Source organism: Haematobia irritans, chromosome 2 (genome assembly GCF_050003625.1).
Source record: "Haematobia irritans isolate KBUSLIRL chromosome 2, ASM5000362v1, whole genome shotgun sequence".
Lineage (NCBI taxonomy): Eukaryota > Metazoa > Arthropoda > Insecta > Diptera > Muscidae > Haematobia > Haematobia irritans.
The window spans coordinates 160,283,049-160,308,985 of record NC_134398.1 but is presented as its reverse complement, the minus strand read 5'-3'; positions in this window follow the sequence as shown (position 1 = coordinate 160,308,985).

The window sequence follows — 25,937 nt, the reverse complement described above, 5'->3', positions numbered from 1 at the left end:
ATTTTGACAAAATGTTCTATATAGAAATAAAGTTTTGACCAAATGTTCTATATAGAAATAAAGTTTTGACAAAATTTTCGGTAGAAATAAATTTTGTAAAACTTTTCTATAGAAATAATTGTGTCAAGATTTTTTATAGAAATAAAAATTTGATAAAATTTTCTATAGAAATAAAAATTTTAAAAAATTTTCTATGGAAATAAAATTGTGAGAAATTTTCTATAGAAATAAAATTTTGACAAAATTTTCCATCGAAATAAAATTTTGACAAAAGTTCTATAGAAATAAAATTTTGACAACATTTTCGACGGAAATAAAATTTTGACAAAATTTTCTATAGAAATAAAATTTTGACATAATTTTTCTATAGACGTAAAATTTTGACCAAAGTTTTCTATAGAAATAAAATTCTGACAAAATTTTCTATAGATATGAAATTTTAACAAAATTTTCTATAGAAATAAATTTTTGACAAAATTTTTCTTTAGAAATAAAATTTTGACAAAATTTTTCTTTAAAAATAAAATTTTGACAAAATTTTCTATAGAAATAAAATGATAACAAAATTTTCTATAGAAATAAAATTTTTAAAAAATTTTCTATGGAAATAAAATTTTGACAAAATTTTCTATAGAAATAAAATTTTGACAAAATTTACTATAGAAATAAAATTTTGACAAAAGTTCTATTGAAATAAAATTTTGACAACATTTTCGATGGAAATAAAATTTTGACAAAATTTTCTATAGAAATAAAATTTTGACAGAATTTTTCTATAGACGTAAAATTTTGACCAAAGTTTTCTATAGAAATAAAATTCTGACAAAATTTTCTATAGATATAAAATTTTAACAAAATTTTCTATAGAAATAAATTTTTGACAAAATTTTTCTTTAGAAATAAAATTTTGACAAAATTTTTCTTTAAAAATAAAATTTTGACAACATTTTCTATTGATATGAAATTTTAACAAAATTTTCTATAGAAATAAATTTTTGACAAAATTTTTCTTTAGAAATAAAATTTTGACAAAATTTTCTATAAAAATAAGATTTTAACAAAAATTTTCTATAGAAATAAAGTTTTGACAAAATTTTCTATAGAAATAACATTTAGTCAAAATTTTCTACAGAAATAAAATTTTGGCAAAATTTTCTATATAGAAATAAAATTTTGACAAAATTTTCTATATAGAAATAAAGTTTTGATCAAAGTATCTATAGAAATAAATTTTGTCAAAAGTTTTTACAGAAATAATTGTGTCAAGATTTTCTATAGAAATAAAAATTTGATAAAATTTTCTATAGAAATAACACGTAGTTAAAATTTTATATAGAAATAAAATTTTGACAAAATTTTCTATAGAAATAAAATTATAGAAATACATTTTTGACAAAATTTTATCAAAGTTTTCCATAGTAATAAAATGTTGACAACATTTTGCATAGAAATAGAATTTTCTATATAGAAATAAAGTTTTGATCAAATTATCTATAGAAATAAATTTTGTCAAAAGTTTTTATAGAAATAATTGTGTCAAGATTTTCTATAGAAATAAAAATTTGATAAAATTTTCTATAGAAATAACACGTAGTCAAAATTTTATATAGAAATAAAATTTTGACAAAATTTTCTATAGAAATAAAATTATAGAAATAAATTTTTGACAAAATTTTATCAAAGTTTTCCATAGTAATAAAATGTTGACAACATTTTGCATAGAAATAGAATTTTGATAAGATTTTATTATAGACATATTTTTGACAAAATTTTCGATAGAAATAAAATTTTAACAAAATTTTCTACAGACATAAAATTTTGGCAAAATTTTCTAGAAAAATAAAATTCTGACAAAATTTTCGATGGAAATAAAATGTTGACAAAATTTTCTATAGAAATAAAATTTGGCAGAATTTTTCTATAAAAGTAAATGTTTGACCAAAGTTTTCTATAGAACTAAAATTGTGACAAAATTTTCTATAGATATAAAATTTTAACAAAATTTTCTATAGAAGTAAATTTTTGACAAATTTTTCTTTAGAAATAAAATTCTGACAAAATTTTCTATAGATATAAAATTTGTACAAAATTTTCTATAGAAATGAAATTTTTAAACAATTTTCTATGGAAATATAATTTTGACAAATGTTTCTATAGAAATAAAATTTTGACAAAATTTTCTATAGAAATAAAATTTTGACAGAATTTTTCTATAGAAGTAAAATTTTGACCAAAGTTTTCTATAGAAATAAAAAGAGACAAAATTTTCTATAGATATAAAATTTTAATAAAATTTTCTACAGAAATAAATGTTTGACAAAATTTTTCTTTAGAAATAAAATTTTGACAAAATTTTCTATGGAAATACAATTTTTAAAAAATTTTCTATGGAAATAAAATTTTGAAAAAATTTTCTATAGAAATAAAATTTTTAGAAAATTTTCTATAGAAATAAAATGTTGAGAAAAGTTTCTATAGAAATAAAATTTCTATAGACACTATATGCAAATATAAAATATTGCATATAGTGTATATGTGGAAATACTTGTTTTTATTTTATATTTTTGTTAAATGCCCAAAACTTTCAAATACCTAATAGCGTACTTTCTAAGACTTGTCAGATATGGTTGTAGAACAACTTCCAATTTGTTTGCTGGGTAAGTGCATGAAACTCCTTCTGTCTTTCGACAACCTCCCATCATGTTAATTATAAACGTGAGCTATATTTTCCCTTTTATGCAATTATTAACTTAAACTTCAATTAGAATTCTTGGCCCATTGCAGCAGCAGTAGCTGATGAAAATGAAAATGTCTGGCCTGGTCTCAGCCAGTTCCTAATGGTGGGGGAGGGGGTATAGTAGTAATTGCATTGAGTGTCCTGGTTTCTGATATTGCCTTTGTTCCATTTCCTATCTGCTCCAAGGAATCATGATGATAGGTTCCAGCACAATTAGCTTCCTGTGTTTGTGTGTGTGCACCTAGTGAATTTCAAATTGACATACAGCAGCCAACCATTCCCTAACAGGGGTAATCTTCTTCGTCGTAGGAAGGAATTGCTCTACTAATGGGTGCATTATGTACTTGAGGCAGTAAATGTACTCAGTTCATACAACAGCGTCTGCTAACCTGCCCCCATGCTGAGGGAGGGAGGGGGTAGATCTACGTTATGATGTCAATTTGGTGTTATCTAACAGAGAATATCTCTTCCAGGACATTTTGCTATGAAGAAAACTTTTTCTAGGGAAAATTTAGGAAAAACATAGCATAACTACATACTGCTGTGTTTTTTGTTTTTTGTCCTGTTGACAGTGTTGACTGTTTACTTTTGTGGAGTGCAATGCAAAATCACTGTGTTAAACTCATCTTGGGAGTATTTAAATGCCTTCAGTTGATGTCACAACGAAGTTAAACATTTTATGAAACACTGCCATGGAATGAGCCATCACTGAAATTACTGTGGTGGAAATAATTGCTAATTTCAGTTTACATAAAAATTATATTATGCAATACTAAAGTTTTTATTAATGAATAGAGGACAATGAAAGCAGAAACTTAAGGTGGAGAAAGATTAACTTGGATTGCAATAAATTTAAATGTCAATATTCAAAGCAAAAGTTCTTTTGTATTGACGAGAAGAAGTGAACTACTTCCTATCGTCCAAAATCGAAAAGCTCGACTCAGGCAACCATCACGGTTGAAAATATGTCCTCGTAATGGATTTTCATATATATTAGAGATGTGCACGTGACACGAAATTGTCGTCGCTCGCAAAAAAAAAACGCTCACGGACATAAATCGCAACGTTTCTTTTCGTGAGTGTGCGTAGGGTATGCGTGAGTAAGATTCTTCCGTCGTGAGCAGTGTTGCCAGTATTTTTCTGGCTCTTGTCCTCAAATTATGATGTTTTCGTCCCCAAATATCTCCAATTTAAACTTAAATTCCTCACAAAAATCCCCAATACATTTTTGACAATTAAAAAAAAAATAAAGCAAAAGCCTCTACTGTAGAAAATCAGTAACACATTAAAAATTAAAATTTTGTCAAATCCAGCAAGCTGCAATAAGATCAAGATTTCGAACCACAACACCAAGAGACTGATGATCGTCTTCCAAATGGTGGAGATATGAAAATGGGAGTTTGCACCTTGTATTTATGAGCGAAAATTTACTTCTAAATATTCAAGTGGTAATATTGGGTAGTAACACATTGCCAAAGATGGTAGAATTCTACCAGAAATGCTAGATTTTTTATTGTTTGGTGGATTGGTAGAATTTTTGATGTTTTGATAGATTTTGCAAAGAGGTACTTCGTAAATTTTCAAAAATTTTGACAAAAGTTTCTATGGAAAATGTTGATAAAATTTTCTATAGAAATAAAATTTTGACAAAATTTTCCATAGAAATACAATTTTGACAAATTTTTCTATGGAAATAAAATTTTGGCAAAATTTTCTATAGAAATAAATTTTTTAGAAAATTTTCTATGGAAATAACATTTTGAGAAAATGTTCTATAGAAATAAATTTTTTAGAAAATTTTCTATAGAAATAAAATTTTAACAACATTTTCTATAGAAATAAAATTTTAACAAAAATGTCCACATAGGAATAAAATTTTGACAAAATTTTCTAGATAGGAATAGAATTTTGAGAAGATTTCCTATTGAAATAAAATTTTGAGAAAATTTTCTATAGAAATAAAATTTCGAGAAAATTTTCTATAGAAGTAAATTTTTGACCAAAGTTTTCTATAGAACTAAAATTGTGACAAAATTTTCTATAGATATAAAATTTTCTATAGAAATAAATTTTTGACAAAATTTTCTATAGAGATACAATTTTGACAAAATTTTTCTTTAGAAATAAAATTTTGACAAAATTTTCTATAGAAATAAAATTTTAACAAATTTTTCTATAGAAGTAAAATTTTGACAAAATTTTCTATAGAAATAAAATTTTGATAAAATTGTCTATTGAAATAAAATTTTGACAACATTTTTTATAGAAATAAAATTTTGACAAAATTTTCTAGATAGGAATAGAATTTTGAGAAAATTTCCTATAGAAAAAAAAATTTTGAGAAAATTTTCTCTAGAAATAAAATTTCGAGAAAATTTTCTATAGAAATAAAATTGTGTTAAAAAAGATTTAATCGATTTCTCGAAAAATCCCCAAATTTATGGAAATTCCCCAACAAATCCCCAAGTCCCCAACTCAGAAATTTCATCCCCATTCACGAAAAATATCCCCAATTTGGGAAAAAAAAATCCCCAATACTGGCAACACTGGTCGTGAGTGTGCGTGAGTAAAATATTATTAACGTGCACACCTCTAATATATAATACATACACACAAAAAATATTTTTCTGATTCAATCACGAAATTAATTGATCCAATTAATTTTTTAATTGAAATGTCTTCAATCACGAAAATGATAGTATCAATCAAAGTTTTAATTGGGCATAGAAAAAATCCTTGATTAAAAAATTAATTGATGTCATTAGCAATTTTCAATTAATTTTTTAATTGATTCAATTAAAAATTTAATGCAAAAATTTGAATGCAAACCCCAATTAATTTTTTATTTAAAAAGGTTATTATTTTCAACTACTTTCTGAATTGGCTTAGAGTTTTTATTTGGATTAAGAAATGTTCATCACTTTTTTTAACTGACTTAGTCTTCTGAATTTGATTAATTGTTAATTGTATCTATTAATTTATTAATTGAAAAAACATTCAACTTCAATTAACTTTTTAATTGGAAATATTCTGGTGATATTTTTTTCTGTGTATAAAGGGCGACTGATACGTAATGGAAGATTGTGAAACGCAAGTGTTTTCACGTTTCAAAAGCAAACAATTTCGGGAAAAATAACATCAAAATTTAAAATCAAATTAGATTTGTTCGAATTGTGTACATTTAGCGCGACCGACAAAACCACCACATTCTTCAAGAAAGTCGCTCGGTGTTACTTTGGCCCATTCCCGATAAAGCGCAGTTTTGAGATGATCGACATATTGGCAATTTTTAGAATTCACCGAAACTTTTCATATACAAATGTAGATTTCCAATTAAAATTTTAATTGAGTTCAACGAATTTTTTAATTGATTCAGCTAATTTTTTGATCACAAAAATTAGTTGTATCAATTAACTTTTTTAATTGGATCAATTGATTTGTACACCCACCCATAGAGAAGGGTATAATAAGTTTGTCATTCCGACTGTAACACATCGATATATCGATTTCCGACTATATAAAGTATATATATTCTTGATCAAAGAGAAATTCTAAGACGATATAACCATGTCGGTCTGTCTGTCCGTCTGTTGTAATCACGCTACAGTGAAGCAATTGTGCTGAAATTTTACACAAACTCGTCTTTTGTCTGCAGGGAGGTCTAGTACGAAGATGGGCTATATCGGTCCAGGTTTTGATATAGTCCCCATATAAACCGACCTCCCGATTTGGGGTCTTTGGCTTATAGAAACCAATCCAGGACCATAAAGAGGTGTGCCAAAAATGGTGAGTATCGGTCCATGCTCTGGTATAGCCCCCATATAGACCGATCTCCTGATTTTACTTCACTACCTACCTACCCTATCTAGTGTGCGGTTTAAGTTTAAATGGGGCCATATTTGCTTGGTGTCGTTACAACCCTTGCAATTCTCCCATCGAACATTTGCCATCATAACAGCCTTTTCACGCAGTAAGAGCTTGCAGGTAGCCAGAGGCATACCAACAGATTATAGTTCCCCTGGAATATGTAAGGTAGTTCCTAGCCTTGCTAGCTCATCTGCTTCGCAGTTCCCTGGTATGTTCCTATGGCCAAGCACCCATATTAGGTGAATATTGTGCTGCTCAGCCATCTCATTGAGAGATTTGCGGCAGGCGGCCGTTTTCCGTTTTCGAGTTGAGGAACATAGAGTCCCGGGGTTTTATTGCAGGTTGACTGTCTGAGTATATATTAATGCCAATATTGCTTGGAGCATTACTTCTCAGCCAATTCAAATATTTCAGCCTGAAAAACACTACAGTGATCAGGTAATATTTTTGCTATTCGAAGTTCCAGATCTTTAGAATATACTCCGAAACCCACTTGTCCATCCAATTTGGAGCCATCAGTATAGAAATCTATATATCTTTTATTCCCCGGGGTCTGTGTACACCATGCCTCACTGTTGGGAATTAGAGTTTCAAACTTTTTGTCGAAAAGTGGTTTGCCAGAGTGTAAGCCACTACGTTAGGCACATCTGGCATTACTTTGAGGACTGAACTATGACCGTACATTTTTTCCGACCACAGCGATAGCTCGCGCAACCGCACGACCGTGTAAAGACAATAGATGTAGCATGACATTAAGGGAGTCTGTTCCTGTCTTACTAACTGCGCCTGAGATACATAAGCTCGCCATACGCTGAACTTTATCTAAACAAGTCGGTTTTTGAAGTGCCGGCCACCAGACTACAACACCATATAGCATTATAGGTCTAACTACTGCCGTGTATAGCCAATGCACAATTTTTGGTTTTAGTCCCCACTTTTTTCCTATTGCCTTTTTGCACGAGTACAAAGCTACCGTGGCTTTTCTCGCCCTCTCTTCAATATTAAGCCTAAAATTCAGCTTTTGCACACTCACCAAAGGGAATTTCAGTATCCCCTAAGGAAATGGGCCTAACCGTGGGAGTTTTGCGATCTTTGCAGTACATGACTAGTTCTGTCTTTGCTGGATTTACTCCAAGACCATTCTCTTTCGCCCATTTCTCAGTCATCCAGAGGGCTCTCTGTATAACATCTGTGATTGTGGATGGGAATTTTCCCCTGACTGCTAGCGCCACATCATCTGCGTATGCCACCACTTTTATCCTTTCTTCTTCTAGAAAAACCAGAAGGTTGTTTATAGCAACATTCCAAAGAAGAGGGGATAGAACTCCTCTTTGGGGAGTGCCTCTGTTCACATACCTTTATATGTTTGCTTGTCCTAGTGTGGCCGAAATACGTCTCCTCATTAGTAGTTCATCTAGCAGCCTAAGTATAACTGGATCAACATTCAGAGTTGCCAGTCCATGTAATATAGAGCTCGGATGGATGTTATTGAATGACCCCTCGATGTCTGGAAACGCCACGATTGTGTATTCATTGACAGATTGTGAGCTTTCGATAAAGCTGACTAGTTCATGCAAAACGATCTCAGTAGACCTGTCCTTCGATTATGCATGCTGTCGTCTCGGGAGCAAACTTGAATCGACGCTAGTTCTAAGATAAATGTCTATCATCCTCTCCAGAGTCTTAAGTAGGAATGTGGATAAGCTGATTAGTCGGAAATCCGTCGCACTCGAGTGAGAGGCTTTTCCCGCTTTAGGTATGAAAACGACTTTTGTTTCCCTCCACTTTCCTGGGATATATGTTAAGTTGATACATCCTTTGTATATCACCGTCAACCACGGGATAATTCTATCAGTCACTGCTTGTAACTCCGCCGGAGTATTTAGTTTTTATCGGTCCCTTTGGTAAGGCCTCCATATAGACCGAATGTACAATTTCCTGATTTCACTTCTCGTAATCATTTAAATAATAGGGATAATAAATCTACAGATTTTAGATTTAAAATCCAGGCGTTATTTCATCATTTTCTTGCACACTTACAAGAGATGTTAATGATTCCTCTAAAATTCAAACAAAAAAATGGTTCTTATAAATCCATAATCTGATATAGTATTCACAGGCGAAATTTTTAAATTTATCTTCGGGAAGTGTACTAGTTGAATTGCTCTGCCTGGGAGAATATCTGTCATCAAACCCCCCCGAAATTTCAAAGGAAACTATAATATTTGATTCATAGTAGTGGGTATTGAAGATTCGGCCCGGCCGAACTTACTGCTGTATATACTTGTTATACCCTCCACCATAGGATGGGGGTATATTAACTTTGTCATTCCGTTTGTAACACATCGAAATATTGTTCTAAGACCCCATAAAGTATATATATTCTGGGTCGTGGTGAAATTCTGAGTCGATTTGAGCATGTCCGTCCGTCCGTCCGTCCGTCCGTCTGTTGAAATCACGCTAACTTCCGAACGAAACAAGCTATCGACTTGAAACTTGGCACAAGTAGTTGTTATTCATGTAGGTCGGATGGTATTGCAAATGGGACATATCGGTCCACTTTTACGTATAGCCCCCATATAAAGGGACCCCCAAATTTGGCTTGCGATTGCTCGAAGAGAAGCAAATTCCATCCGATCCGGCTGAAATTTGGTACATGGTGCTAGTATATGGTCTCTAACAGCCATGTAAAAATCGGTCCATATCGGTCCACTTTTTCGTATAGCCCCCATATAAACGGACCCCCAAATTCGGCTTGCGATTGCTCTAAAAGATGCATATTTCATCCGATCCGGCTGAAATTTGGTACATGGTGTTAGTATATGGTATCTAACTACCGTGCAAAACAACCGGTGTATAATTACATATAGCCCCCATATAAACCGATCCCCCGATTTGGCTTGCGAAGCCCTTAAGAGAACCAAATTTCATCCGATCCAGCTGAAATTTGGTACATGGTGTTAGTATATGGTATCTAACAACCATGTAAAAATTGGTCCATATCGGGCCATAATTACATATAGCTCCCATATAAACCGATCCCCCGATTTGGCTTGCGGAGCCTCTAAGAGAACCAAATTTCATTCGATCCGGCTGAAATTTGGTACATGGTGTTGGTATATGTTCTCTAATGACCATGCAAAAATTGGTCCACATCGGCCCATAATTATATATATCCCCCATATAAACCGATTCCCAGAATTGACCTCCGGAGCCTCTTAGAGGAGCAAAAGTCATCCGATCCGATTGAAATTTGGTACGTGATGTTAGTATATTATCTCTAACAACCATGCCAAAAGTGCTCCATATCGGTCCATAATTATATATAGCCCCCATATAAGCCGATCCCCAGATTTGACCTCCGGAGCCTCTTAGAGGAGCAAAATTCATCCGATCCGGTTGAAATTTGGTACGTGATGTTAATATAGGGTCTCTAACAACCATGCAAGAATTGGTCCATATCGGTCCATAATTATATATAGCCACCATATAAATCGATCCCCAGATTTGCCCTCCGGAGCCTCTTGGAGGAGCTAAATTCATCCGATCCGGTTGAAATTTGGAACATGGTGTTAGTATAAGGCCGCTTATAACCATGCCATAATTGGTCCATATCGGTCTATAGTTATATATAGCCGATCCCCAATCACACAAAAATTGGTCCATATCGGTTCATAATCATGGTTGCCACTCGAGCCAAAAATAATCTACCAAGATTTCATTTTTATAGAAAACATTGTCAAAATGTTATTTCTATAGAAAAATTTGTCAAAATGTTATTTCTATAGAAAATTTTGTCAAAATTTTATTTGTATAGAAAATTTTGTCAAAATTTTATTTCTATAGAAAAATTTGTCAAAATGTTATTTCTATAGAAAATTTTGTCAAAATTTTATTTGTATAGAAAATTTTGTCAAAATTTTATTTCTATAGAAAATTTTGTCAAAATTTTATTTCTATAAAAATTTTTTCCAAATTTTACTTCTATAGAAAATGTTGTCAAAATTTTTTTTTGTCAAAATTTTATTTTTATAGAAACTTTAGACTTAATTATATACGTATTTAATCGGCCTTTTTTAGTTTAATATATACCACGTACGGATTATGTGGTATATTACGGTGTTAGGAAGTTTTAAGATACCTTGCCATCGGCAAGTGTTACCGCAACCCAAGTAATTCGATTGTGGATGACAGTCTTCAGTAGAAGTTTCTACGCAATCCATGGTGGAGGGTACATAAGCTTCGGCCTGGCCGAACTTACGGCCGTATATACTTGTTTTTTAATTGACTTTGGGGATTGGTACTACATTTCTTTGGTTGAAGACATTCCAATTAAAAATTATTTGGATCAATTAAATTCGTGATTGAAGACAAAATTTTTTTTTGTGTATAGTGCCAGAGTTAGAGATAAACAAGTAAGTAAAGTCTAAAGTCGGGCGGAGCCGACTATATTATACCCTTCACCACTATATAGACAACATTTGTGTTACCATCTCAACTTCTTCAAATTTGCTCGGAGCTATATAAAGGTTTGCATTTCCAGATACAAATACTTTTAATGGAGACAATTTTTTGTACTTTTACAAAAACTCTAGAATTAAAATTTAAATCGGCTAAAGCCTTGGGATAAAACACAATGTTAATAAAAAAAAATATGGGAAACATGAAGCGAGAGAAATTTTAATGCAATTGCACAAAAGAGCATTTATGATTTATCAGGTGATACATATGTATTCGAGATATAGGGCAATTTTAGTAAGATTTAAAATTTTTGCTACTTAGCTGTGGCGATTTTACAAGGATATTGGTTAGATCCCGCTAAGATATATGCCCAAGTGTGGGTTGTGATATTATTTGGTCAATTCGGGCGACTTGAAGCCTTATTTAAAACTCAACCGTTCTGTGGAAATTCTGGCATTACAGTGTTTAGGATATGACTAAGATATGAAATCATCACAGAATTTTGTGTCAAGTGTGGGAATTTTGGCCATATTTGTATAAACCGGAAAAAACGAATATATGGAGGCTTTATCTAAATCTGAACCAAGTTAGATCAAACTTGACACACTTAAATATCATATTAAATATATTCTCTGTGGGAACTATCCAGTCGATTGGAGGAAAATATCATTGAAAATGGGTCTAAATATGAAACAGTCCACCATATTTCCCCAACTCTGGTGTACGTAAATATAGGAACTATATATAATCTGAACCGATTTTGACTAAATTTGACATGCATAGTTAGAATAATAATTCTGCAAACTCTGCAAAATTTCACGTAATTGGAGTACAACTATAGCCTCCGTGATCATATGAGTGTAAATCGGGCGAAAGAAATATATGGGAGCTATATCTAATCTGAACCGATTTCAACCAAATATGACACATTTACCGATACTACTAAACGTACTCCTTGTGCAAAATTTGGAGTAATTCAGAGCAAAACTCTGGCTTTTGAGGCCATATAAGTCCAAATCGGAGGAAAGATATATATGGGAGCTATATCTAAATCTGAACCGATTTTAACCAGATTTGGCACATATAATGACACCGCTAAACGTACCTCTCGTGCAAAATTTGAAGCAAGTCAGGGCAAAACTCTGGCTTTTGAGGTCGTATAAGTGCAAATCGGACGAAAGATATATATGGGAGCTATATCTAAATAGGAACCGATTTCAATCAAATTTACCAAGCATTGGAAGAATACCAACTCTACCCTCTGTGAAAAATTTCACGAAAATCGGTAGTAAACTTTGGCCTCTGTTGCCATATGAGTCTAAATCGGTCGAAAGATATATATGTGAGAAGATATATCTGAACCGATTTGGATAATATTTTGCAAGTTTTTCGAGACTCATAAAATATTGGGATGTACGGAATTTGAAGAACATCGGTTGATAAACACGCCAATTATAACCAAATCGGGGATAAATATATATGACAGCTATATCTAAATCTGAACCGATTTTTTCCAAAATCAATAGCGACCGTCTTTGTTCCCCAAAACGACCCTGTGCCAAATTTGAGGACGATCGGACTTAAACTTCGACCTGTACTTTGCGCACAAAAATACATGAACAGACAGACAGACGGACGGACAGACAGACAGACAGACGGACATCGCTAAATCGACTCAGAATTTAATTCTAAGACGATCGGTATACTAAACGATGGGTCTCAGAATTTTCCTTCTTGGCGTTACATACAAATGCACAAACTTATTATACCCTGTACCACAGTAGTTGTGAAGGGTATAAAAACAGCCGACAATATATCCTGAAATATTATCCACATTTCTTGCTTACATTGTACCCAGCTTACATTGTTTCAACTGAAACGAATTTTTACGTTTTTTTGTTATTCCTATGGCTTCGAAATGAGCTTTTGATAACGACGATATTTGAAAAGTCACGTTTCCCAATGCACATAATTTTTCGCTTCATCACCAATGCGGTAGTTGAATGAACTTTGTTGTGATTCTCGGTGCACAAATTTGCCAGGTTGGTGTTATAGGTATCAAGGGGAGTACGAAATAATTTCGTACTTTATCGAAAACTATAAAACATTTTTATGATTTCAAAAAAAAAAAAAATGAAAAACAGGAAAAGCAAAAAACCAAAAACACCATCAAATCCAAATTACAAAACAATGGAAGCTATGGAAATTCGTTTCACTAATGAAACTAATGCAGAAGCAGCAGTAGCAACTGTAGTTTGCAAGAAAAATTCATTAGTTTCTCTCGCAAAGAGCAGAATGCTGCAAAAGTTGAATTGAATGAGAAGTTGGCTATTGCCCAGAGTAACCAGCAGCCATAAATTCATTTTGTTTCATATCTACCTTTTTGATAAGTAATTGAATACATAGAGAATCATAAGCGTGTTATCGTGGAAACGTGATGTACGTGATACCATCTCCTATACCAACTTGAAGAGAATGAATTCTAGAAGACAGTAGTGAAATTAAGGAACCCATTGGCAAGCCAAGCGAATACTAACGATAACCTATGAGGTGGTCAAATGGACCAGGGACATTAGATTTGGGAAGACCATACCACCTACCTACTGGAATTGTAACAATTTTGACAAAAGAAAATGTTGCAATGACCAACCAGCGAAGACATAATAGTTTCTTACTATCGCTTCAGTCCATTTTACACAAGAAACTCATAAATGGGAAAACTATCTCAGTGGGCATTTTGTGAAACATTTGGTTGCCAGAATGAGGCAGGTATTCAGTACTGTGTTGAATATGAATTTATTAAACTTCCAAATCTTATATAAAGTTTGAGATTCAATATGGGACTGGAAAAAATATAATAACTTCGATTTTCGATATGTATTGCAATTAAGGAGATATAACCCAGCAAACATATTTGGAAGTTGCTTTTAGGGCAAAACTTTAAAATCACTTCCAGAAATATCGTCCTAAAGATGTTCGTTATTTTAATTACACAGAAATTTCATTTAATCCATAGCCTGAAATAAGAAATCTAAAGGTATTTGAGGCCTAGAAAAATAGGTGTGCCGAAAATTATGATTGCCGTTCCATATTTTGGTATTTCCCCATATAGACCAATCTCCTCATTTGACTTTTTATACCCTCCACCATAGGATGGGGGTATATTAACATATCGAAATATTGCTCTAAGACCCCATAAAGTATATATATTCTGGGTCGTGGTGAAATTCTGAGTCGATCTAAGCATGTCCGTCCGTCCGTCCGTCCGTCTGTTGAAATCACGCTAACTTCCGAACGAAACAAGCTATCGACTTGAAACTTGGCACAAGTTGTTGTTATTGATGTAGGTCGTATATGTATTGCAAATGGACCATATCGGTCCACTTTTACGTACAGCCCACAACATATATACATATATTCATCCGATCCGGCTGAAATTTGGTACATGATGTTGGTATGTTATATGGTCTCTAACAACCATGCAAAAATTGGCCACATCGGTTCATAATTATATATAGCCCCCATATAAACCGATACCCAGATTTGTCTTGCGGAGCCTCAAAGAGAAGCAAATTCCATCCGAACGTGCTGAAATTGGGTACATGGTGTTGGTATATGGTCTCTAACAACCATGCAATAATTGGTCCGCATCGGCCCATAATTATATATTTCCCCCATATAAATCGATCCCCAGATATGGCTTGCAGAGCCTCAAAGAGAAGTAAATTTCATCCAATCCCGCTGAAATTTGGAACATGGTATTAGTATAGGGTCTCTAACAACCGTGCCAGAATTGGTCCATATCGGTCCATAATTATATATAGCCCCCATATCAACCTTTCTCCAGATTTGACCTCCGGAGCCTCTTGGAGGAGCAAAATTCATCCGATCCGGTTGAAATTTGGAACATGGTGTTAGTATATGGTCTCTAACAACCGTGCTAGAATTGGTCCATATCGGTCTATAGCCGACCTCTAATAACACAAAAATTGGTCCATATCAAGTTCATAATTGTATATAGCCCCCATATAAGCGACCCCTATATTTCAATTCTGGCTCTCTACCACGTATGGACTAACTCACAATTTAGAAAACGATGTTAAGAAGTTTTAAGTTACCACAACCCAAGTAATTCGATTGTGGATGACAGTCTTTCGTAGAAGTGTCTACGCAATCCATGGTAGAGGGTACATAATATTCGGCCTGGCCGAACTTACGGCCGTATATACTTCTTTTTATCTAATTTGCCTAAAATTGGAAATCCATAAAGAGGTGTGCCGAAAATGGTGATTATCGGACCATGTTTTCATATAGCCCCATATAGACCGATCTCCCGATTTTACTTCTTGGGCTTCTAGAAACCGTAGGTTTTATCAAATTTGCCTAAAATCGGAAATCTGGAGGTATTCTAGGACCATAAGGAGGTGTACTGAAAATGGTGAGTACCGGTCCATGTTTTGATATAGCATTCATATAAACCGATCTCCCGATTTTACTTCTTGGGCTTCTAGAATCCGGAGTTTTTATCTAGTTTGCCTGAAATTGGATATCTAGAGGTATTCTAGGTCCATAAATAGGTGTGCCGAATATATTGTGTATCGGTACAGTTTTTGATATAGCCCGCTTACAAACCGGCCTCCATGTTTTTGGCATAGCCCCCATTATACCGATCTTCCGATTTAACTCCTAGGGTTTCTGGAAATTGTCGTTTTTATCCGATTAGCCACAAATTGAAAATATGCTGGCATTTTAGACCCACAAAAAAGTATGTATGATTTAGTTTTTATCGGTCCATTTGGTAAGGCCTCCATATAGACCGATTTCAGATCATGAGGGTACAGAAGGTGCACTGATCATGAAAATTGCTTGAAACTGAATGTAAAATTTCCAGATTTTACTTCTCGTAATCATTTAAATAATTGGGGTAAAAATCTACAGATTTTATAAAGGGTGGTTAAAATTTCAAGGGCGATGTTGATTTTGAATAAAACACAAACTTTTTAGGAAATTATTGTAACGTAAAATTGAGAAATGTGCAAGATATCGAACACGCAGTGGAGCGGATTACTAAGGCCTTCAACATCTCACTGAAAGCTGCATGCCCTAGAGGAAAGCCAAGGGGGAAACATCGACCACCATGGTGGTCTACGGAATTAAGTAATATGAGGAAATCCTGCAGGAAGCTCTTTAACAAGGCAAAGTCCACCAGAGCCCCTGAGGATTGGGACGCTTACAAGAGGAATCTGAGAGGATACAAGCGAGAACTGAGAAAGGCTCAGCATAACTCTTGGAATGACTACTGCAGCAGTATTGAGAATACGTCCGAGGCTTCCAGACTACGGAAGGTTCTAGCATCCACCAACTCCGCTCCAGGTTTCATTGAAACATCGGAGGGAAATTGGACAACGTCCAGTGAGGAGACGCTGGAGGTACTATTGGACACACATTTTCCTGGAAATCAGTCGGTTGAACCATGTACTGGCGGTGCCACAGTTGCTCAGCGGTCGTTTCCTGTCGAGGAAATTGTATCGGAAACTAGAATAAGATGGGCGCTAAATAGCTTTGGACCATTCAAATCCCCCGGACCTGATGGAATTACTCCGGCGGAGTTACAAGCTGTAACTGACAAAATTATCCCCTGGTTGTCAGTGATATATAAAGGATGTATCAACTTATCATATATCCCAGGAAAGTGGAGGGAAACAAAAGTCGTTTTCATACCTAAAGCGGGAAAAGCCTCTCACTCGAGGGCGAAGGATTTCCGACCAATCAGCTTATCCTCATTCCTACTTAAGACTCTGGAGAGGATGATAGATATTTATCTTAGAACTAGCATCGATTCAAGGTTGTTCTCGAAACGACAGCATGCATACTCGAAGGGCAGGTCTACTGAGACCGCACTACATGAACTAGTCAGCTTTATTGAAAGCTCACTATCTGTCAAAGAATACACAATCGTAGCGTTTCTAGACATCGAAGGGGCGTTCAATAATGTCCATCCGAGCTCGATATTAAATGGACTGACAACTCTGAATGTTGATCCATGTATACTCAGGCTGTTAGACGAACTGCTAATGAAGAGACGTATTTTAGCCACACTAGGACAAGCAAACATACAAAGGTATGTGAACAGAGGCACTCCCCAAGGAGGAGTTCTATCACCTCTTCTTTGGAATGTTGCTATAAATAGCCTTCTGGTTACTCTAGAAAAAGAAAGGATAAAAGTGGTGGCATACGCAGATGATGTGGCTCTGGCAGTCAGGGGAAAATTCCCATCCACAATCAGAGATATTATTCAGAGGGCCCTCCGGATGACTGAGAAATGGGCGAAAGACAATGGTCTTGGGGTAAATCCTGCAAAGACAGAATTAGTCATGTACTGCAACGATCGCAAAACTCCCACGGTTAGGCCTATTTCCTTAGGGGGTATTGAAATTCCCTTTGGTGAATGTGCAAAATACCTTGGCGTTATTTTGGACAGGAAGCTGAACTTTAAGCTTAATATTGAAGAAAGGGCGAGGAAGGCAACTGTAGCTTTGTACTCGTGCAAAAAGGCAATAGGAAAAAAGTGGGGACTAAAACCAAAAATTGTGCATTGGCTATACACGGCAGTAGTTAGACCTATAATGCTATATGGTGTTGTAGTCTGGTGGCCGGCACTTCAGAAACCGACTTGTTTAGATAAAGTTCAGCGTATGGCGTGTTTGTGTATTTCAGGCGCATTCAGCAAGACAGGAACAAATTCCCTTAATGTCGTGCTGCATCTATTGCCTTTAGACATTTTGGCCAAACAGTCAGCTGCAACAACGGCTGTGCGGTTGCGCGAACTATCGCTGTGGTCGGAAAAAGGTTACGGTCACAGTTCTGTCCTCCAAATAATGCCAGATGTGCCTAACGTAGTGGATTACACTTTGGCGAGTCCACTTTTCGACAAAAAGTTTAAGACTCTAATCCCCAACAGTGAGGCGTGGTGCACACAGACCCCGGGGAATAAAGAATATATAGATTTCTACACTGATGGCTCCAAATTGGATGGACAAGTGGGGTTCGGAGTATATTCTAATGATCTGGAACTTCGAATAGCGAAAAGATTACCTAATCACTGTAGTGTTTTTCAGGCTGAAATATTAGCAATAAGAGAGGTGGCGAATTGGCTGAGAGGTAATGTTCCAAAAAATGTGGGCATTAATATATACTCAGACAGTCAACCTGCAATAAAATCCTTGGACTCTGTGTTCCTCAACTCGAAAACGGCCATCGACTGCCGCAAATCTCTCAATGAGATGGCTGAGCAGTACAATATTCACCTAATATGGGTGCCTGGCCATAGGAACATACCGGGGAACTGCGAAGCGGATGAGTTGGCAAGGCTAGGGACTACCTTACATATTCCAGGGGAACTAGAATTTGTTGGTATGCCCCTAGCTACCTGCAAGCTCATGCTGCGTGAGAAGGCTGTTATGATGGCAAATGTTCGATGGGAGAATTGCAAGGGTTGTAACGACACCAAGCAAATATGGCCCCATTTCAACTTAAACCGCACACTAGATATGCTAATGTTCTCGAGACGTCAGATATCACTCCTGATATCTGCTATAACGGGTCGCTGCCTGATAGGCGATTTTGCAAAAACTATTGGCGCGAAGTATAATGACTATTGTATGAGCTGTCATGATGCGGAGGAAAAAGAATCAATTAAACACCTCTTGTGTGAGTGTCCTGCATTTTGTGTAAAGCGCAAGCAACTTTTAGGAGCATATAGCTTCAGATTACTGGCGGATCTGGAAAACGTTAACTTAAGCAGTCTGCTACTGTTTTTGGAACAATCTGGTTGGTTCAACAAAGAAAAATAATCAAGAAGGTTCAGCGGTTAAAACTAGAAGTGCCCATATGTAATAGGTACTTTCAGTTAATGTGGTATCACAATGGACTGAATAGTCTAAGTGAGCCTGAATCTTAATCGGGCTGCCACTTTAACCTAACCTAACCTAACCTAACCTAACTTAATTTTATTATGATATATTGGTATTACTCAATTATGTATGGAACAAAATATCGGCCAAATGGGCGCCGCGACCTCGGTGGCACACCTTCATCCGATGGTCCAAATTTTCGATGACGCTGAGGCATAATGGAGGTTCTGTGCCGTTAATGTGCCGAATTATCTCATCCTTTAGCTCTTGAATTGTTGCTGGCTTATCGACGTACACCTATTTTTTTTAAATAACCCCAAAGAAAAAAGTCCAACGGCGTCAAATCACATGATCTTGGCGGCCAATTGACATCGCCATTACGTGAGATAACACGGCCATTAAATTTGTTGCGCAAAAGAGCCATTGTTTCGTTAGCTGTGTGGCAAGTGGCACCGTCCTGCTGAAACCACATATCGTCCACATCCATATCTTCCAATTCGGGCCATAAAAAGTTCGTTATCATCTCACGATAGCGAACACCATTCACAGTAACTGCCTGACCGGGGAGCCACCGTGGTGCAATGGTTAGCATGCCCGCCTTGCATACACAAGGTCGTGGGTTCGTGGGTCGTGCTGGTGACGTTTCTGAGGGTTTCAAAGCTTCTCTAAGTGGTTTCACTGCAATGTGGAACGCCGTTCGGACTCGGCTATAAAAAGGAGGTCCCTTGTCATTGAGCTTAACATGGAATCGGGCAGCACTCAGTGATAAGTGAGAAGTTCACCAATGTGGTATCACAATGGACTGAATAGTCTAAGTGAGCCTGATACATCGGGCTGCCACCTAACCTAACCTAACCTAACCTAACTGCCTGACCGGCCTCATTTTGGAAAAAATACGGCCCGATGATGCCACCAGCCCATAAATCGCACCAAACTGTCACTCTTAGTGGGTGCATTGGTTTTTCGACAATCACTCTTGGATTCTCATTCGCCCAAATGCGGCAATTCTGTTTATTGACGAATCCACTGAGGTGAAAATGTGCCTCATCAATGAAGATGATTTTCTTCGAAAATTGATCATCCACTGTTGCCATTTCTTGGAACCATTTAACACGTTGTTGGATTGTGTATCTCTCCATGGTTCAATTTGAGTAAGTCTGAAATAGAGAAATGTCAAATAAAATTCGGAAAAAAACTCGGCGTTTAGGTGTGGTTCACGTTCAACATCGGCCCTTACAATTTAACCACCCTTTATTTGAAATCAAGGCGTTATATCATTTTCTTGCACACTTACAAGAGATGTTTCCTCTCAAACTCAAACAAAAAATGGTTCTTATAAATCCAGAATCTGATCTAGTCTTCATAGGTAAAATCTTTACATTTATCTTGGGGAAGCGTTCTATAGAAACTAAATCAACTAAATCGGAGCAGAAAATTAACCTATGTGGTCATATGAGTGTAAATTAGCCTATGTGGTCATATGGCAGCTATATCTAAATCTGAACCGATTTTTTTCCAAAATCAATAGGGATCGTCTTTGAGCCGAAACATGACCCTATACCAAATTTTAGGACAATCGGATTAAAACTGCGAGCTGTACTTTGCACACAAAAATACATCAACAGACAGACAGACAGACGGACAGACAGACGGACATCGCTAAATCGACTCAGAATTTAATTCTAAGACGATCGGTATACTAAACGATGGGTCTCAGACTTTTCCTTCTTGGCGTTACATACAAATGCACAAACTTATTAGACCCTGTACCACAGTAGTGGTGAAGGGTATAAAAATGTTGACAAATAAAAAAAAAAAAAACAAAACTTTCTACACAATAAAATTTTCAATAGAAATAAAATAGTGAAAACAAATAACATATATGCTGTAGTAAGTTCGGCCAGGCCGAATCTTGAACACCCACCACCATGAATCAAATATAATAGTTTCCTTTGAAAATTTTAGCGGGGTTTGACGATAGATATTTTCCCAAGCAGATCAGCTCTTTATTTTTATAGAAAACTAGGTCAAAATTTTATTTTTTTAGACAATTTTATTTCAGTAGAAAAAAAAATTGTTGAAATTTTATTTCAACAAACCATCTTGCAGTCTATAGGGCTTTGCCCAAATAAATTTGACAAACATTATTTTCCTACACTTGTAGTTTAGTCAATGTATGGTTTTAAGCTGAATTAAAAAACAACAACAATGCTTAAAGAACAAAACCAACAATAACAAAACAAAACGAATGGAAATTTTATTTCTATAGAACATTTTTTTCAGAATTTTATTTCGATAGAAAATGTTGTCAAAATTTTATTTCTATAGAAAATTTTGTTGAAATTTTATTTCGATAGAAAATTTTGTCAAAATTTTATCTCGATAGAAAATTTTGCTGAAATTTTATATATATATAGGATTTTTTTTCAAAATGTTATTACTACACTGTTAGAAAAATATGTTTTTCATATGTTCCGATATAAACAAAATATGTTTCGGGCAAAATTTTAAAACACAATATATTTAAGTGCAAACATGCAATGTTCCTAAACTAACACTAAATGTTTGGGACATCTATGTTAATATGTTAGAATATATTATGTTTGGGGCATGAATGTTTCATAAAAATCATATGTGTGAATGCAAACGTATATAAATTTACAAATTTCGACTAAACATACATATGTTGTGATATTTTATTCAAAGCGACAGAGAGAGTATAAAGAAAGAAATAGAGATGGAGAGTTGACGAAAGATATCAACATAACACAGCGAAAGAGTCAAAAGAGAACAATTTCTGTGAAACTGCTTGTATGTTGTTTCGAAAAACTGTTTTATGATGCCAAAAATTTGATATGCTTAAGTCTAAATATTATTTAATTTGAATAAAGAGAATAGACATTCGGAACCAAGAGAATAGACATTTGAAAAACAAACAGCATATGTTTCCGATTTGAGAGCAGCATTTTATGTATGTGAGGACATGTGTTTTGTTTATCATTTTGGCATTATGGTGCCAAAATGATAAATATGGTTTCTTGGTTCGTTAAAAGAAATCAGGGGTCTTCATAAAAATAACGAAAGGGCACTATACTCGTTATAGAGTTGGGACAGTAAAATGAAATAAGGAGGAAATAGTGAAAAATTACACAGTAAAATTTATAAAAACAAAGTTTAGTTCCTCTTTATTAATAAGTAGTCCACGGGGAGTTGACGGACACCTTCAAATATAAAAGCGGGCATTAAGTTCGAGTTTTGCAGCTAAAACAATTTAAAAAGTTTATTTTCTTTAAAATGAATTATTAATGAAAAATAAAAGACATTTTAGAGCGATGGTGTTAAATGCTAGTAAAAAACTGTTCACGCCTAAATAAATTTATGTTTATATTATAAAATTATTTATGTATGTTTATACTCGACTCCACGTTCTTCTTTTGTTAGAGTTTTTGAATACCTTCCAAATTTTAAAGTTTTGTACCAAAAACAGTTTTTTGTTACAAAATTGTTATTTTTGCAATAAAAAAAAATAATATTTTATCCAAAAATCAGTCAATTTCGTTTATATCAAGCACTGTTACTGACTATAAATCTTTAATAACCCACATTTCGAAGTTTCATTATAAAAATTTAATATAGTATAAATATAAATGTGTAAATTAAAAAAAAAATCGGTCGTAGCAGGGATTGAACCCACGACCCCTTTGCATGCAAGGCAGACATGCTAACCGCTGCTCCACGTGGCAAACAAATGTATGTTTCTGTTAAATAATGTTATGTTTGCATGGGCTCGTGGGCGCTGCAAACTATGCTATATAAATGTATCTTATAACGATAATTATCTACTGGTGACTATAACAGCTACGTAGCCCAGTGGATAGTGTGTTGGCTTACAAACTGTATGGTCCTCGGTTCGATTCTCCGTGCAGGCGAAAGGTAAAATTTAAAAAAATTATAAAAGTGAATAATTTCTTTAACGTTATTTGTATTACAGAAAAAGATGCCAAGAACCAAAATATTTCGTGGAAGTGAAAATTACGAGTATGTTAGGGAATGAGCACAATCTTCTTTGGAAGAATATTCTTCCAAGCATATAATATTTTTGGGCTCAAAATGCTTCCAAACATATAATATGTTCACATAAAACAAACATATTAATGTTTCGGCAGTATCCAATAATATATGTGCTTCCTGCAAAATATGTTTGGAACATATGTTAAAGAAGCGATTTTTTTTGAGGGTGTACGAATCTCCCAAACTGTAAAAAATCGACCATTGTTTGTAGAATTCTACCAACTATGGCAACCGTGATTGTTGACCCCAATTAACTACCACTGCCCTTCAATTTCGAGTACGTATGGCATATTGGCAATTTAACATAAAATTACCATACTACCCCCGCCTCGCTTTAAGTGCATGGCCGAATGCTACTTCGCTGGAGCTTTCATTATTGCCATTTGATATCTGATGCATAAATCGTGAATAAACTGTTAAAAGTTCGTTGAAAATGTTAAATTAATTGCATGTAAAGATAACTCTCCTGGTGTAAAATATGAACAAACGAATCCGATTACCATGGGGATGGTGGTTCAGACTACCACTTGTTTCCTCATTTCGCGCACTCGTTTTATCTTTTGTAAGTTTTTTGATTTTTATATACTACATTTATTAAAAAGAAGGAAGAAGAAAAGATGCCGAGAAAAACTTAAACGAGAAACTGTAACGGAAATTATGTGAATAACATTCTTTCGTAAGAAATTCTTTCCATTCACATGAAGCGTTTCTATAACCATGGTAAGAAAACAAAAATCAAGAAAATAGATTCATTCGGATGGTTGTTGCATTTGCAACGCCACACAGTGGGGAGGTGTTTTATTTTGATATTTCTCATCAATACACAATTAAATGCTTTGGAGAAATTACACACAGAAAAGAGATTGGTTGGAATTCTATTGCAATAAAGGAAATTCCATTTATAACTACAAATATTCTATTATTACCCCCAGAATGCTTGCTTTTAAGATCCTTTATAGACAATTTCAATATAATTTGTCTTAAGATAAAAGACAAATGATTGACGTAATCAATTTTTTCCGAGAAATTTTAATGGGCCGATATCAGGGCTGCCAAGTCGAGCCATTTTTGCTTGAATCCCACTCCAAAAATTTTCATCAGCCTCGACTCCGAAGTTGATTCCGGATAATATAACTAAATCGCATTTTAATAACAGTCATTTGTAATTCTATGCTATACGCTCCACCAAAAATTGACCGATATAAATTATCTTATTTATTTATGTGTGCAAAAGAGCTCAAAATTTCACATTTGACGCCAAAAAACCATAGCATTTTAGAAATCTATATTTGAAATTTAAGGTCAATTGGCACCTATTGTCAATAAATTAAATTGTGACATAAACCTACATAGAAGCCTCGTCATAATATGAATAGAAACCAGCAATCTTCAGCACATAAAGGGTGGTTAAAATTTCAAGGGCCGATGTTGATTTTGAATAAAACACAAACTATTGAGAAAATTATTGTAATTTTATTTTATTATGATATATTGGTATTACACCATTATGTATGGAACAAAATATCGGCCAAATGGCCGCCGCGACCTCGGTGGCACACCTTCATCCGATGGTCCAAATTTTCGATGACGCTGAGGCATAATGGAGGTTCTATGCCGTTAATGTGCCGACATATCTCATCCTTTAGCTCTTGAATTGTTGCTGGCTTATCGACATACACCTTTTCTTTCAAATAACTCCAAAGAAAAAAGTCCAACGGTGTCAAATCACATGATCTTGGCGGCCAATTGACATCGCCATTATGTGAGATAACACGGCCATTGAATTTGTTGCGCAAAAGAGCCATTGTTTCGTTAGCTGTGTGGCAAGTGGCACCGTCCTGCTGAAACCACATATCGTCCACATCCATATCTTCCAATTCGGGCCATAAAAAGTTCGTTATCATTTCACGATAGCGAACACCATTCACAGTAACTGCCTCATTTTGGAAAAAAAACGGCCCGATGTTACCGCCAGCCCATAAACCGCACCAAACAGTCACTCTTTGTGGGTGCATTGGTTTTTCGACAATCACTCTTGGATTCTCGCCCAAATGCGGCAATTCTGTTTATTGACGAATCCACTGAGGTGAAAATGTGCTTCATCACTGAAGATGATTTTCTTCGAAAATTGATCATCCACTGTTGCCATTTCGTGGAACCATTCTGCCCATTCTCGACGTCCATGTTTCAAATTGAGTAAGTCGGAAATAGAGAAATGTCAAATAAAATTCGGAAAAAAACTTGGCGTTTAGGTGTGGTTCACATTCAACATCGGCCCTTACAATTTAACCACCCTTTACATATATGTTTAACAAGTAACAGTTTGGCTGATAAGTCCCCGGTCTAACAAAGAAAAACACATTTTTTTTGTCAAAATTCGTTTTTATTATTCAACATAGTTCCCTTCAAGAACGATACAACGATTATAATAACTTTCCAATTTTTTGATACCATTTTGGTAGTACTCCCTCGGTTTTGCCTCAAAATAGGCCTCAGTTTCGGCGATCACCTCTTCATTGCAGCCAAATTTTTTCCCTGCGAGCATCCTTTTGAGGTCTGAGAACAACAAAAAAAATCTCTGGGTGCCAGATCTGGAGAATACGGTGGGCGGGGAAGCAATTCGAAGCCCAATTCATGAATTTTTGCCATCGTTCTCACACGCAGAGAAAGAATATGAGCACCTCAAACATGTTTCAAGAGCCATATGTTATCATATTCCTTCTCTGGGTGCAATGACTTGTGGCACGGTGCGTTGTCTTGGTGGAACAACACTTTTTTCTTCTTCATATGGGGCCGTTTTGCCGCGATTTCGACCTTCAGAGCTCCAATAACGCCATATAATAGTCACTGTTGATGATTTTTCCCTTCTCAAGATATTCGATACAAAT